Source organism: Artemia sp. Qi Xiang Cuo, unplaced genomic scaffold (assembly GCF_049724085.1).
Source record: "Artemia sp. Qi Xiang Cuo unplaced genomic scaffold, ASM4972408v1 HiC_scaffold_23, whole genome shotgun sequence".
Lineage (NCBI taxonomy): Eukaryota > Metazoa > Arthropoda > Branchiopoda > Anostraca > Artemiidae > Artemia > Artemia sp. Qi Xiang Cuo.
Genome location: NW_028297432.1, coordinates 2,489,111 through 2,505,915, shown reverse-complemented (window position 1 = coordinate 2,505,915; position 16,805 = coordinate 2,489,111). Strand labels below are relative to the sequence as shown.

At 33.5% G+C, this 16,805-nt stretch overlaps 1 non-coding gene across 1 annotated transcript; it reads right to left on the bottom strand.

The window, feature by feature from the left end:
* Positions 1-2,008: 2,008 nt before the first annotated feature.
* On the bottom strand, positions 2,009-2,080 carry TRNAK-UUU (transfer RNA lysine (anticodon UUU)). Its single transcript has one exon. It is a non-coding gene; the product is annotated as a tRNA-Lys (tRNA).
* Positions 2,081-16,805: the final 14,725 nt, after the last annotated feature.

Here is a 16,805-nt window from a genome sequence, read left to right as displayed (position 1 = left end):
ATTATACATCATTATAAATTATAAAAGGTTCAAATGTTCGAAGATTATAGAGTTTAAAATTTCCCCACACCGGGAATCGAACCCGAGCCTGTTAAGCGAAAGTTAACTATCCTAGCCACTAGACCATATGGAACCATAAAGAAGTATGATTTAAGAGCCATATGCATATTATTATTTCACCATACCAATTATAATAAGGCCAAAACAAAATAGTCGACATGCAACCTTACTTTTGACACATTAGTTAAATCTTCATCAGGCTTAAAAAATGTTTTGCTAGTTCCGGGTTGCAGCGGTAGCTAGCAACCTAGTAAGAGACGATCACGTCCAATGTTAAGAAATATAAAAACCCATAGTTCCTAACAAAGGAGTCAGATCAAAACAAAAAGTACACCATTAGAACCGCCTTGTCCGAAACCCCTGTATAGGAAACTTTCTGTCCCTTGGCTTGAACAGCAAGGGAAATATATTGGTTTGAAAATCAAGAAAATTGACTTTAACCACGTTATTCTCCCCAAACGGGATATTTTTTTCTCTTTTTTTTTGTATCCAGAGATAGCTTGGCACTGGAACATCGTAGAGGGTTGTTCAATAGCTCATTTTAAAGAAAATTAATTGGGTTAAAAATCTATAGTAACTAAAATAAATTATTTCTAAAAGAGAATAAATTTTTTCACCAAAAACTGCATTTTCGATGTCTTTTATAATAAAGAACGACACCTAGCCCATGTTAACTGAAACATAAATAGGGATTATTTTATTTCCATCAGTGTCATGGCTGTAGAGATGGCTGAAACCTAGTAAAGAACAAACCATTACAGTAAAGAACAAACTTACAACCCATAGAAACTAAAATAAGATGATAATTTCATTTTAAAGATTGATCAATGATTTCATAATCGTAGGTTTTAGCCAGGTCTTCTCTTACTATTCCAATTAAGAAAAAGCCATAGGCTTTTTCCTGTTTGTAATACAGTAAGGATTTCAGTAAAGGGGCGACAATATTCCAGTAAAAGATGCTTCAAATGAGATTATAATAAAGATCGAACTCTTCCCTATACTAACTTGCATACGCAACTTCACTATAGTTAATATAGTTAAGATTACAGTATTTATATTATACATCATTATAAATTATAAAAGGTTCAAATATTCGAAGATTATAGAGTTAAAAATTTTCCCTACACCGGGAATCGAACCCGAGCCTGTTTTATAGTAAAGAACGAACTTTTGCCCTTAGTTACCTATGTCTTGTCAAATTAGCTAATTAATTTCACCTGATTTTGTTTTTAAAATAATTCCCACACCGGGATTCGAACCCAAGCCAATTGGTTGAAAGCCAACTAGTATAATAAAGAACGACCCCTTGTCTATACTAAATTTTATACGCCACTTAATTATAGTATAGGATAGTAATTCAACAGATAGCTTGGCACTGGAAAATCGTAGAGAGTTGTTCAATGGCTCATTTTAAAGGAAATTAATGGGGTTAAAAACCTTTTGTAATTAAAAAAAATTATTTTTATTACATTAAGAAATTTTAATTATAATTTCTTAAGAAATCATCATAAGTAAAAAATTTCCATATGGAAATTGAACTCAAGCCAACTCGCTGAGATTACATAAAGGATCGATATAGTTCATCATACATGGCATTTGTCAATAAGTTTTTTTTTATAAAATTATTCATTATTATCCGGGTTGCAGCGAGAGCTAGCAACCTAGTAAGAGACGATCACGTCCAATGTTAATTACAGTAAAGAGCGATCTCTCGCCCATAGTAACTGATATACGGTGGTGCCAGGGGTAGCTACAAGCTATCCAGATTGTAGCGGTATCCGGGTTGCAGCGGCAGTTGTAACCTTATGGTATTATAATAAAGATCGAACTCTTCCCTATACTAACTTGCATAGGCAACTTCACTATATTTAAGATTACAGTATTTATATTATACATCATTATAAATTATAAAAGGTTCAAATGTTAGAAGATTATAGGGTTAAAAATTTTCCCACACCGGGATTCGAACCCGGGCCTGTTAAGTAAAAGTTAACTATCCTAGCCACTAGACCATATGGGACCATAAAGAAGTATGATTTAAGAGCCATGTGCATATTATTATTTCACAATACCAATTATAATAAGGCCAAAACAAAATCGTCGACCTTGCAACCTTACTTTTGACACATTAGTTAAATCTTCACCAGACTTAAAAAATGTTTTGCTAGTTTTACATGAAAGAACGAACCTTAGCCAATAGTAGCAGAAATAAGAATATCTAGGTTGCAGTGGTAGCTAGCAACCTATTACATAATCTGGGTTTAAGTGGTTATAATAAAGAACGACCTCTTGCCTATACTAAATTTTATAGGCCACTTAACTATAGTATAGGCTAGTACAGTTATTATACCCGGGGTGCAGCGGTAGCTAGCAATCCGGGTTGCAGCGGTAGCTAGCAACCTAGTAAGAGACGATCACGTCCAATGTTAAGAAATATAAAAACCCCTAACTCCTAAAAACAGAGTAAGATCAAAACAAAAAGTACACCATTAGAACCGCCTTGTCCGAAATCCCTATAAAGGAAACTTACCGCCCTGCGGCTTGAATAACAAAGAAAATATATTGGCTTGATAATCAAGAAAATTGACTTTAACCACGTTATTCTCCACAAACGGGATATTTTTTTCTTTCTTTTCCACAGATAGCTTGGCACTGGAACATCGTAGAGAGTTGTTCAATGGCTCATTTTAAAGGAAATCTCTAGATCTAGCGCTATTTGTACTTAATTTTTTTTTTAAATTAATTTTTTTACGAAAAACTTAATTTTTTATATACAATATTAAACAATGACGTCATAGTCTTTGGATGTAGTTAGTACATAAAGTCTGGATCATCGAATTAAAGCTGAAACTAAGTAAAGAACAATTTTGTCTCCATATATTCACAGTGATCTATAAAATTTCCCATTACATCTATAAACTGTTCCACAGTTGCCGGTTCATACCTTGGAAGCTTTTCACTAAACATGCAACATTTCTTTTGGATATTACTATGAAGTTTTGCGAAAGCATCTCTAGCTGACTTTTCAACAAAATCCATTCTTTCAGAGATAATTTTAATCTTTAATTTTGAATATTTTTCGTAATCCCGGTAAAAAATTCGTAAAATTTTTCTAAATTTACTAAGATCAGTCAGCATTGTTGCCATGTTTTTGGACTTCTGAATATAATTTTTAATTTTGCCCTTACGCGTTCTTTGCAGCTTGTGTAAACTGCAAAATATCCATGGTATCCGAGCAATAGTTTGAATATTTCAATCCAAGCTAGAAAAATACCTGAAAATGTTAAAATTAGTTTTATTTTTAGTTAGGTTCTAACTACCCGATGTGGAATTTACTATGTATTTTCAGACCAAAAAATTCAATTTTTTAATATATTTCATTTTTCAGTTTAGAATCGCTAAAGTTATTATGTAAACTGCAAAAATATTTATGATATATGAGCAATAATTTTAATCTTTTAATTCAAACTAACAAAATACCTGTAAATTTAAAAATTAGTTTAATTTTTTGTTAGGTTATGGGTACATGATACGAGTCTTAAAAAGTTTCAATTAGATGAGGATATTATTTCTTGTTTTGTAATAAGATGCGTTCTAATAGAGTTATACGTAATTTAAAAAAACATTACTATACAAAAAACAGAGACAACATCTTGAAAAGAGAAAAGCAAAGGTATTCAACCGACAAGGTGTATCGAGATGCGAAAATTGAGAGAGCCAAACAAAAGAGTAAGGAACGGTATGATAACGATAAAGATTACCGAAACAAACATAAGAAAAAAGTTGCTACCAGAATAATGGGTAGATACTGGGGTGACAAAAGCTATAATGAAAAAATTAAATTCTCTGCGAGGTTGTACCGAAGAACGCATAAGGACAAAGGGAAAAATTACATTCAGAAATACAAGAAGATGGCAAAAATGAAGTCTGATCTTTGTAAATTGAGAAACATTTTACGCATGTTTTATCGGGATCATGAAAAGTATTCAAAATTATAGATTAAAATTCTCTTGGAAAGAGCGGATGCTGTTGAAAAGTCGGCTAGAAATTCTTTGGCAAAGCTTCATAGTAATATCCAAAAGAAATGTTGTCAGTTTAACGAAAAGCTTCCAAGGTATGGATTGGCAACTGCGGAACAGTTTATAGATGCAATGGAAAATGTTCGACAACACAGTGAATATACGGAGGCGTACTTCTTAGAAAATTCTTATATTAATTTTGGAAGGAGCAATTGCAGTTTATGTAGCAGCAATAAAAAAAAATATACAAGCATACCTATCAACAGCGAAGGAAAAGCAATGTTTTTCAATTATGGCGAAAATGAGCCTGTTAGGGTTATTAGTAAATGTGTTTGTAAGAATAATGATTTAGAACAAATTCCTGGAACACCGACTCAAGAAAAAAGCATTTCTAACTGTGTTTTAAACAGTTCGTTTAGTTCTACTGAATATTTGGCAAAAAATTCTCTGTGTAGTAGAACAAACTGTCCTGAAAAGTACGAGACAACTATTGAAAAATGCTCTAGAACTAGATCTGACAAGGAAATTATGATGGCTGAAGTCACCTATAACAATCTGAGTAAACATTCAAAACCAAAAATTGGGCAGCAGGTTACTTGGCAATGTCACCCTGATATCTGCAAGCTGTATCCGACGGATATTGAATTATGTCAAATTCTTTTTGATATCCTTGAAAATAATATAGCATTAAAATTTTCAACTGACAAAGCGGTTAATTTCTACCTTGGCGGCTTGGATTATTGTGAAATCAATTACAGGGACACAAGAAAGCATGGGCATTCGTTATACTGTAGCCCAAATGAGGGATGTCAGAGCTATTTGCGTTCTCTAAGGGCACTAGCTCCACATTTTCCTGTCTTGAACTGTTTCATTAATAGCGTATATAAGGCAGTATCAAAATGTAAGATTATACAACATATTAATCTACTAAAAGTCGAGGGTTCGTACAAGGAACTAAGTCATTACATAGAAGAAGTGTCAAGTAGACTCTGTCGTAATAATAGTCAAGACTTCATTTACGGTGATAGCAATATTAGAGTTTCTGTGGATGAAAATACAAAAATAAAACTATTTGGTGAGAGCCTTGATAAGGTAGCTAACATCAGGGATGTATACCCCACAATGCATTGTGACAGTTATGAGCAGATAAAGACAAAATACCAATTGAAGAGTCTAAGATCCCTTTCAAATAGGAAAGGTTTTGATGTAATGATGGCCACGATTTTAGAACACCTACAACAGGACATACCCAAAGATGACAGAGAACAACTAATTCAATGTACAGGTTGGAAAGAGGACGTCATAGATTCTTTCTTTGTCTGTAATTACTGTGCTGGGAAAATGTTGAAAAGTCAGGAGAATGTCCGATCAGTATTAAATAACCTTCATATAGACTGTACACCGGAATGTATAAAATGTTTAAATAATTTTGAAATGGCAATGATTCGATTTGTAATGCCTTGTCTTACGATCGTCAGATTAGGGCAGGTAACTGCATTGAAGAGACCTAGAGCAGAACTTGTTGACGCTCTTAAGGGGAGAATAGTTTATCTACCTGTTGATGTGCAAGCAAATGCAGATATTCAGCCTGAAAAACTTCTTAACATTGATAGTTTTGTAGTCATTGTCAATGGTCAGCCTACTTACAACAAGAATGTTTGGACTGCACTAATAGATCTGAGAAAAGTCCATGAAGCACTGTTGTGGTTAAGAGAGAACAACAGTCTCTATAAAACAATACATGCATACACCCTAGAAGATTTAAATAAAATACTTGAAGCACGTCTTGCTGAAAAAGCGGTTGGTGTTGATAATTTACCTGAAATACCGGAAGCTGCAATCCTTCAGAAACTGACAGAAAGCGCTAAATCTACATTGGTTGAACATTTTTCTGTCCAGCCTCTCAATTCAGCGGTTCCAAAAGACTTCATTGAAGATTTTAAGCAGATGAAAGATCTTGGTACTGACCAATTTCAAATAAAGAAACTAAAAGGTGAGAGCGAAGACTTATTTCAGGAAGAACTTGATCTAAAAGTGTTTCCAAATCTTTTCCCGAAAAGCAAATATGGCTTGCGTGACAAGGCAAGACCATTTCGGATTAGAAATGCAGAATATTTTAAATCAAGGCTTCTTAGGAGACATACTAAGTTTCGTCTTGACAAACAGTTTCTTTTTCACAGCTTCCAATTGCAAGAATTCTCTTACATGTGTAATAGCCTCGGTCATATGTTGTGGACTGTGAAACCAAACCAAAATGCTCGCCAATTTATAGACAGGCTTCATTCCCGTGATGGAGAGATGGAAGCGACTTTGTTTTCTGTTCAATCAAAAATCAGAGGATCTCAGCAGTATTTTCAATCTCTTTCCTATAAAGTAAAGTCAATGATTGAGCAATTGGGTCCACCGACTTTGTTTCTGACAGTTTCATGTGCTGAGTGGTACTCTCCTGAATTTATTGACTATTTACGGACTGTCCATAAGAACTTACCTGGTGTGGCAAAAATGACCCCAGCAGAGTTGACGTGTCTAGATCCAATTGCAGTTTCCATGCACTTTGAAAAAAAATGGACACCTATATTTAATGAGCTAATATGTTCAAAGACAAATCCTTTGTTTGGTAAAATTAAGGATCATTTCTGGCGTATCGAGTATCAGAAACGAGGTTCGCCTCATGTACACTGTGTGTTGTGGATTGAATTATTGGGAAATCAATCCGGGTTGCAGCGGTAGCTAGCAACCTAGTAAGAGACGATCACGTCCAATGTTAAAAAATATAAAAACCCCTAACTCCTAAAAAGAGAGTCAGATCAAAACAAAAAGTACACCATTAGAACCGACTTGTCCGAAACCCCTATAAATGAAACTTACCTCCCTGCGGCTTGAATAACAAAGAAAATATATTGGCTTGATAATCAAGAAAATTGACTTTAACCACGTTATTCTCCACAAACGGGATATTTTTTTCTTTCTTTTCCACAGATAGCTTAGCACTGGAACATCGTAGAGAGTTGTTTAATGGCTCATTTTAAAGGAAATCTCTAGATCTAGCGCTATTTGTACTTTATTTTTTTTTTAATTAATTTTTTTTACGAAAAACTTAATTTTTTATATACAATGTTAAACAATGACGTCATAGTCTTTGGATGTAGTTAGTACATAAAGTCTGGATCATCGAATTAAAGCTGAAACTAAGTAAAGAACAATTATGCCTCCATATATTCACAGTGATCTATAAAATTTCCCATTAAATCTATAAACTGTTCAACAGTTGCCGGTTCATACCTTGGAAGCTTTTCACTAAACATGAAACATTTCTTTTGGATATTACTATGAAGTTTTGCGAAAGCATCTCTAGCTGACTTTTCAACAAAATCCATTCTTTCAGAGATAATTTTAATCTTTTCCGGGTTGCAGCGGTAGCTAGCAACCTAGTAAGAGACGATCACCTCCAATGTCAAGAAATATAAAAACCCCCAGCTCCTAAAAAAAGAGTCAGATCAAAACAAAAAGTACACCATTAGAACCGCCTTGTCCGAATCCTCTATAAAGGAAACTTACCTCCCTTTGGCTTGAATAACAAAGAAAATATATTGGCTTGAAAATCAAGAAAATTGACTTTTACCACGTTATTCTCCACAAACGGGATATTTTTTTCTTTCCGCTTTTTCTTTCTGCTCAGCTAGCTGGGCACTGGAAAATCATAGAGAGCTGTATAATAGCTCATTTTAAAGGAAATTGCAACATCTAGTCACTTTTGTATTTAAAAATAAAATACTTTTTAAAGTAGAATCAATTTTGTCAAAAAAATTGCATTTTTGATGTATTTTCATACTGCAGTCTTTTCAAAGATATTTGAATTTTGAAGCAATAAAACAGTCCATGTAATGAACTCTATAGTAATAATAGCTACTTGTCTCAATAGTAACCGAAACTCCTGGAACCAAAATTTTCTTTTTTGGCTTAATCGCTAAAATTATTATGTAAACTGCAAAAATATTTATGATGCCTAATCAGTAATAGTAATTTTTTAATTTAAACAACAAAAATACATGAAAATTCTAAAATTAGTTTTGCTTTTTGTCTCCTGGAAGAAATTTTTTTTTCATCTCAGTTCAAATTTATTATTGTATCCTGTAACCCGTAAAGTACATATCTCCATATTATTGTCTCATAATTGCAATTATTTTAGTTTTCAGTCCAGAATCACTAAACTTATTATTTAAACTGCAAAAATATTTATGGTGTCTAACCAATAATACTAATTTTGTAATTCAAACAAGATAAATACCTGAAAATTTTAAAATTAGTTTTGTTTTATGCTAGGTTTTAGATACTCGACACGGGATTTTGTGTGCTTAATAATTTTAAATCTTGAAAAAATATGGTCTCACGCGAGTGGAAAAAAAGAAAGAATAACCAAAAACAATATCAAAATAGAACAATCCAAATTTCTACTAATAGAAAACTTTACTACACAAAAAATAAAGCTAACATCCTGAAATATAAGAAAAGTTTATTTAAAAGAGATAAAAATGCCACCAAACGCAATAAAGCTCGAGCACGCGTAAGGATTGCTACTAAGATGTCTTGTGATCCAGGATTTAAGAAAATGAAATATGACAGAGCAAAACAGAGGTATCTTACGGATCAGGGGTATCGAGAAGGGAAAATTGAGACAGCGAAACAAAAGAGCAAGGAACGGTATGATAACGATATAGATTACCGAAACAAACATAAGAAAAAAGTTGCTACCAGAATAATGGGTAGATACTGGGGTGACAAAAGCTATAATGAAAAAATTAAATTCTCTGCGAGGTTGTACCGAAGAACGCATAAGGACAAAGGGAAAAATTACATTCAGAAATACAAGAAGATGGCAAAAATGCAGGCTGATCTTTGTAAATTGAGAAACATTTTACGCATGTTTTATCGGGATCACGAAAAGTATTCGAAATTACAGATTAAAATTCTCTTTGAAAGAGCGGATGCTGTTGAAAAGTCGGCTAGAAATGCTTTGGCAAAGCTTCATGGCAATATCCAAAAGAAATGTTGTCAGTTTAACGAAAAGCTTCCAAGGTATGGATTGGCAACTGCGGAACAGTTTATAGATGCAATGGAAAATGTTCGACAACACAGTGAATATACGGAGGCGTACTTCTTAGAAAATTCGTATATTAATTTTGGAAGGAGCAATTGCAGTTTATGTAGCAGCAATAAAAATATATATACAAGCATACCTATCAACAGCGAAGGAAAAGCAATGTTTTTCAATTATGGCGAAAACGAGCCTGTTAGGGTTATTAGTAAATGTGTTTGTAAGACTAATGATTTAGAACAAATTCCTGGAACACCGACTCAAGAAAAAAGCATTTCTAACTGTGTTTTAAACAGTTCGTTTAGTTCTACTGAATATTTGGCAAAAATTCTCTGTGTAGTAGAACACACTGTCCTGAAAAGTACGAGACAACTATTGAAAAATGCTCTAAAACTAGATCTGACAAGGAAATTATGATGGCTGAAGTCACCTATAACAATCTGAGTAAAAATTCAAAACCAAAAATTGGGCAGCAGGTTACTTGGCAATGTCACCCTGATATCTGCAAGCTCTATCCGACGGATATTGAATTATGTCAAATTCTTTTTGATATCCTTGAAAACAATATAGCATTAAAATTTTCAACTGACAAAGTGGTTAATTTCTACCTTGGCGGCTTGGATTATTGTGAAATCAATTACAGGGACACAAGAAAGCATGGGCATTCGTTATACTGTAGCCCAAATGAGGGATGTCAGAGCTATTTGCGTTCTCTAAGGGCACTAGCTCCACATTTTCCTGTCTTGAACTGTTTCATTAATAGCGTATATAAGGCAGTATCAAAATGTAAGATTATACAACATATTAATCTACTAAAAGTCGAGGGCTCGTACAAGGAACTAAGTCATCACATAGAAGAAGTGTCAAGTAGACTCTGTCGTAATAATAGTCAAGACTTCATTTACGGTGATGGCAATATTAGAGTTTCTGTGGATGAAAATACAATAATAAAATTATTTGGTGAGAGCCTTGATAAGGTAGCTAACATTAGGGATGTATACCCCACAATGCATTGTGACAGTTGTGAGCAGATAAAGACAAAATACCAATTGAAGAGTCTAAGATCCCTTTCAAATAAGAAAGGTTTTGATGTAATGATGGCCACGATTTTAGAACACCTACAACAGGACATACCCAAAGATGACAGAGAAGAACTAATTCAATGTACAGGTTGGAAAGAGGATGTCATAGATTCATTCTTTGTCTGTGATTACTGTGCTGGAAAAATGTTGAAAAGTCAGGAGAATGTCCGATCAGCATTAAATAACCTTCATATAGACTGTACACCGGAATGTATAAAGTGTTTAAATAATTTTGAAATGGCAATGATTCAATTTTTAATGCCTTGTCTTACGATCGTCAGATTAGGGCAAGTAACTGCATTGAAGAGACCTAGAACAGAACTTGTTGACGCTCTTAAGGGGAGAATAGTATATCTACCTGTTGATGTGCAAGCAAATGCAGATATTCAGCCTGAAAAACTTCTTAACATTGATAGTTTTGTAGTCATTGTCAATGGTCAGCCTACTTACAACAAGAATGTTTGGACTGCACTAATAGATCTGAGAAAAGTCCATGAAGCATTATAATAAAGAACGAGCTCTTTCCTATACTAAATAAATCTATACTAATTAATGATATAGTAATGATATGATTTTATTCATAGCCGAATGACAAATTAAAGAAAATGATCCCGGTTGGCTTGATTACAGTAATGGAATAGCATAACACTGCAAACATTGGACTTAATTAGCTACTTGATTGCTTGATATTATAAAGGATCGATATATTTTATCGTAAATATTGTCAGTCAAGAGTTATCAAATAGTTGGTGGTAACGAACTATATAATAAGAGTGACTTATCTCAATAGTAGCTGAAACTCTAAAAACAGAATTTTGATACCAATAGATACATCAAAAGAATTGGATTTTTATGCTGATCCTGGTATACTTATCCTAAAGCCACTGTACTATAAAAACTAAAAATACCAGAGTCAATTTGAACCAAGTCAGTTATCCGGGTTACAGCGGTAGCTAGCAACCTATCCGGGTTGCAGCGGTAGCTAGCAACCTATCCGGGTTGCAGCGGTAGCTAGCAACCTAGTAAGACCCCATCACGTCCAATGTTAAGAAATATAAAAACCCATAGTTCCTAAAAAGGAGTCAGATCAAAATAAAAAGTACACCATTAGAGCCACCTTGTCCGAAACCCCTGTATAGTAAACTTTCTGTCCCTTGGCTTAAACAGCAAGGGAAATATATTGGCTTGAAAATCAAGAAAACTGGCAGTTACTACAACATTCTGCCTAAACGGGATATTCTTTTTTGTATCCAGAGATAGCTTGGGACTGGAACATCGTAGATAGTTGTTCAATGGCTCATTTAAAAAAAAAATTAATTGGGTTAAAAATCTATAGTAACTAAAATAAATTATTTCGAAAAGAGAATATATTTTTCCACCAAAAACTGCATTTTTGAGGTCTTTTCACACTGCAGTCTTTCAAACGTAATCGTATACCAGCGGTAAGATTTGAACCCACGCCCCCGAAGAGACTGGTGGCTAATCGGGTTGCAGCGGTAGCTAGCAACCTAGTAAGAGACGATCACCTCCAATGTCAAGAAATATAAAACCCCCAACTCCTAAAAAGAGTCAGATCAAAACAAAAAGTACACCATTAGAACCGCCTTGTCCGAATCCTCTATAAAGGAAACTTACCTCCCTTTGGCTTGTCCGGGTTGCAGCGGTAGCTAGCAACCTAGTAAGAGACGATCACCTCCAATGTCAAGAAATATAAAACCCCCCAACTCCTAAAAAAAGTACAATAAAAAACGATCATTGGAATAACAAAAAATTGTATACTTTTGGAATTATAATAAAGATCGAACTTTTCCCTATGCTAACTTGCATACGCAACTTCACTATAGTTAAGATTACAGTATTTATATTATGCATCATTATAAATTATAAAAGGTTCAAATGTTCGAAGATTATAGAGTTAAAAATTGTCCCACCCCGGGAATCGAACCCGAGCCTGTTAAGTGAAAGTTAACTATCCTAGCCACTAGACCATATTGAACCATAAAGAAGTATGATTTAAGAGCCATATAAGTATTATTATTTCACCATACCAATTATAATAAGGCCAAAACAAAATCGTCGACTAGCAACCTTACTTTTGACACATTAGTTAAATCTTCATCAGGCTTAAAAAATGTTTTGCTAGTTTTACATGAAAGAACGAACCTTAGTCCATATACAATAAAGAACGACACCTTGCCCATGTTAACTAAAACATAAATAGGGATTATGTAATTTCCAATAGTATCATGGCTGTAGAGATGGCTGAAACCTAGTTACAATATAAAAAGATCATTGGAATAACAAAAATTGAATACCTTTGGAATTAGCTAGCTACTTGATTATTTGAGACTCGTCTCTTACTATTTAAAAGAAGAAAAAGCCGTAGGCATTTTCCTGTGTGTAATCAGTTTATTATCATAGGCAGCGCGCTAGCACTGCCTGAGTATAGAACGATGTGGGCACAATGTGTTTTTTTTTCCGGGTTGCAGCGATAGCTAGCAACCTAGTAAGAGACGATCACGTCCAATGTTAAGAAATATAAAAACCCATAGTTCCTAAAAAAGGAGTCAGATCAAAACAAAAAGTACACCATTAGAACCGTCTTGTCCGAAACCCCTGTATAGTAAACTTTCTGTCCCTTGGCTTGAACAGCAAGGGAAATATATTGGATTGAAAATCAAGAAAAGTGACTTTAACCACGTTATTCTCCCCAAACGGGATATTCTTTTCTCTTTTCTTTTTTTTTCTTTTCCACAGATAGCTCGGCACTGGAACATCGTAGAGGGTTGTTCAATAGCTCATTTTAAAGGAAATTAATTGGGTTAAAAATCTATAATAACTAAAATAAATTATTTCTAAAAGAGAGTAAATTTTTCCACCAAAAACTGCATTTTTGATGTCTTTTCACACTGCAGTCTTTCAAACATAATCGTATACCAGCGGTAAGATTTGAACCCACGCCTCCGAAGAGACTGGTGGCTAACACCAGTGTCTTGGACCACTCAGCCAGAGCTGCCTCTCATAAATAAATATATATGTGAATTTGGGTTGCAGCAGTAGCTAGCAACCTAGTAAGAGACGATCAGTCCCATGCTAAGAAATATAACAAAACTCCTAAAAATCTTACCAGCGGTAAGATTTGAATCCACGCCTCCGAAGAAACTGGTGGCTAACACCAGCACCTTAGACCACTCGGCCAATCTGCCGCTCATAACTCTATATGTGAATTTGGGTTGCAGCAGTAGCTAGCAACCTAGTAAGAGACGATCAGTCTAATAATAAGAAATATAAAAACCCAAAACTCCTAAAAATAGAGTCAGATCAAAACAAAAGTACATCATTAGAACTACTTTGTCTGAAACCCTACTAGATAAATAATGAATGTCATAGCTTTATATTAGAGCTATGACGTGAATAGAAAAACACGAAATTATATTGTTGTTTCTGATGACGTCATGAAATAATTATAATAAAGAACGACCTCTTGCCTATACTAAATTTTATACGCCACATAATTATAGTATAGGTAGTAGTTGAACAGATAGTTACATTAAGGAACGAACTGTAGTCCATAGTAACTGAAGTAATAAAAGGAATCACTATATAGATGATTATTCTAATTGTATCCGCATAAAGAATCCATATATAGAAGCCTTCCGCGTGCCGAGTGCACGCAGATATATATTGTCTTTGAATAGACTGCAGTATGAAAAGAAACTTAATTGCGTAAAGAGCAAACAAACTGGTAATTGCAAAGATGATTATATACATTTTAACAAGGGATCACGACAATTCAAAAATCTTACAAAAGAAAACCAAAAGTTTGAAGCTTAGTAGAAATCGTTGTTTGGAATTAGAATCGCTTCAATTATCAGATATATTTGAAAAGACTGCAGCATGAAATGATATTTAACTGCGTAAAGAGCAAAATACTGACAGTTGCAAAATTTTTGTAGATATTTTAACAAGGGATTACAACAATTCAAAAATCTTGAAAATTAAAACCAAAAGTTTGAAGTTTAGTAGAAATTGCTGATAGAAATAGGATATGCTGTAATAATCAAATATCTTTGAATAGCTTGCAGTATGAAACAACATTTAATTGAGTAAAGAGCACAAAAATGGTAATTGCAAAAAAATCTTATATATTTTAACAAGGGATTACAAAAATTAAAACCATACAAAATAAAACCAAAATTTTGAAGCTTAGTAGAAATCGTTGTTAGAAATTGGACTTACTTTAATAATCAGTATCTTTGAAAAGACAGAGCAATGAAAGACATTAAATTGCGTAAGGAGTAAAAAACTGGAAATTAGAAAAATATTTGTATATATTTTGACAAAGGATTACAACAATTTCAAAACCTTAAAATAGAAAACTAAACTATTGAAGCTTAGTGGAAATCGTTTTAAGAAATCGAATTTGCTGTAATATTACATTAAGGAACGAACTGTATACCATAGTAATACTTCTAGGATCGATACTATATATGATCCGGGTTGCAGCGGTAGCTAGCAACCTAGTAAGAGACGATCACCTCCAATGTTAAGAAATATAAAAACCCGTAGCTCCTAAAAAAAGAGTCAGATCAAAACAAAAAGTACACCATTAGAACCGCCTTGTCCAAATCCTCCATAAAGGAAACTTACCGCCCTTTGGCTTGAATAACAAAGAAAATATATTGGCTTGAAAATCAAGAAAATAGACTTTTACTACGTTATTCTCCCCAAACGGGATATTTTTTTCTTTCTTTTCCACAGATAGCTTGGCACTGGAACATCGTAGAGAGTTGTTCAATGGCTCATTTTAAAGGAAATCTCTAGATCTAGCGCCATGTGTACTTAATTTTTTTTTTTAAATTAATTTCTTGCCTATACTCAATTTTATACGCCACTTAATTATAGTATAGGTTAGTAATTCAACAGATAGCATGGCACTGGAACATCGTAGAGAGTTGTTCAATGGCTCATTTTAAAGGTAATTAATGGGGTTAAAAACATTTTGTGATTAAAACAAATTATTTTTATTTACATTAAAGAACGATCATTGAAATAATAAACCATTGCATACATTGGACTTAATTAGCTATTTGATTGTTTGAGGTTCGGCTCTTACTATTTCAAAGAAGAAAAAGCCGTAGACTTTTTCCTGTTTGTAATGATGCAGCATAAAATTGATTTTGATTAATAAATTTGATGATAATGATTTTGTAATCAGGTTCGATAATAATATATATGATTATCCGGGTTGCAGCGGTAGCTAGCAACCTAGTAAGAGACGATCACGTCCAATGTTAGGAAATATAAAATTATAATAAAGATCGAACTCTTCCCTATACTAACTTGCATACGCAACTTCACTATAGTTAAGATTACAGTATTTATATTATGCATCATTATAAATTATAAAAGGTTCAAATGTTCGAAGATTATAGAGTTAAAAATTTTCCCACCCCGGGAATCGAACCCGAGCCTGTTAAGTGAAAGTTAACTATCCTAGCCACTAGACCATATTGAACCATAAAGAAGTATGATTTAAGAGCCATATGCGTATTATTATTTCACCATACCAATTATAATAAGGCCAAAACAAAATCGTCGACTTGCAACCTTACTTTTGACACATTAGTTAAATCTTCATCAGGCTTAAAAAATGTTTTGCTAGTTTTACATGCAAGAACGAACCTTAGTCCATATCCGGGTTGCAGCGGTAGCTAGCAACCTAGTAAGAGACGATCACCTCCAATGTCAAGAAATATAAAACCCCCCAACTCCTAAAAAAAGAGTCAGATCAAAACAAAAAGTACACCATTAGAACCGCCTTGTCCGAATCCTCTATAAAGGAAACTTACCGCCCTTTGGCTTGAATAACAAAGAAAATATATTGGCTTGAAAATCAAGAAAATTGACTTTTACCACGTTATTCTCCACAAACGAGATATTTTTTTCTTTCCGCTTTTTTTTTTCTGCTCAGCTAGCTGGGCACTGGAAAATCATAGAGAGCTGTATAATAGCTCATTTTAAAGGAAATTGCAACATCTAGTCACTTTTGTATTTAAAAATAAAATACTTTTTAAAGTAGAAACAATTTTGTCAAAAAAATTGCATTTTTGATGTATTTTCATACTGCAGTATTTTCAAAGATATTTTAATTTTGAAGAAATAAAACAGTCAATGTAATGAAATCTATAGTAATAATAGATACTTGTCTCAATAGTAACAGAAACTCCTGGAAAAAAAATTTTCTTTTTTGGCTTAATCGATAAAATTATTATTTAAACTGCAAAAATATTTATGATGCCTAATCAGTAATAGTAATTTTTTAATTTAAACAACAAAAATACATGAAAATTCTAAAATTAGTTTTGCTTTTTGTCTCCTGGAAGAAATTTTTTTTTCATCTCAGTTCAAATTTATTATTGTATCCTGGAACCAAGCTTTTTTGGTTTGTAACCCGTAAAGTACATATCTCCATATTATTGTCTCATAATTGCAATTATTTTAGTTTTCAGTCCAGAATCACTAAACTTATTATGTAAACTGCAAAAA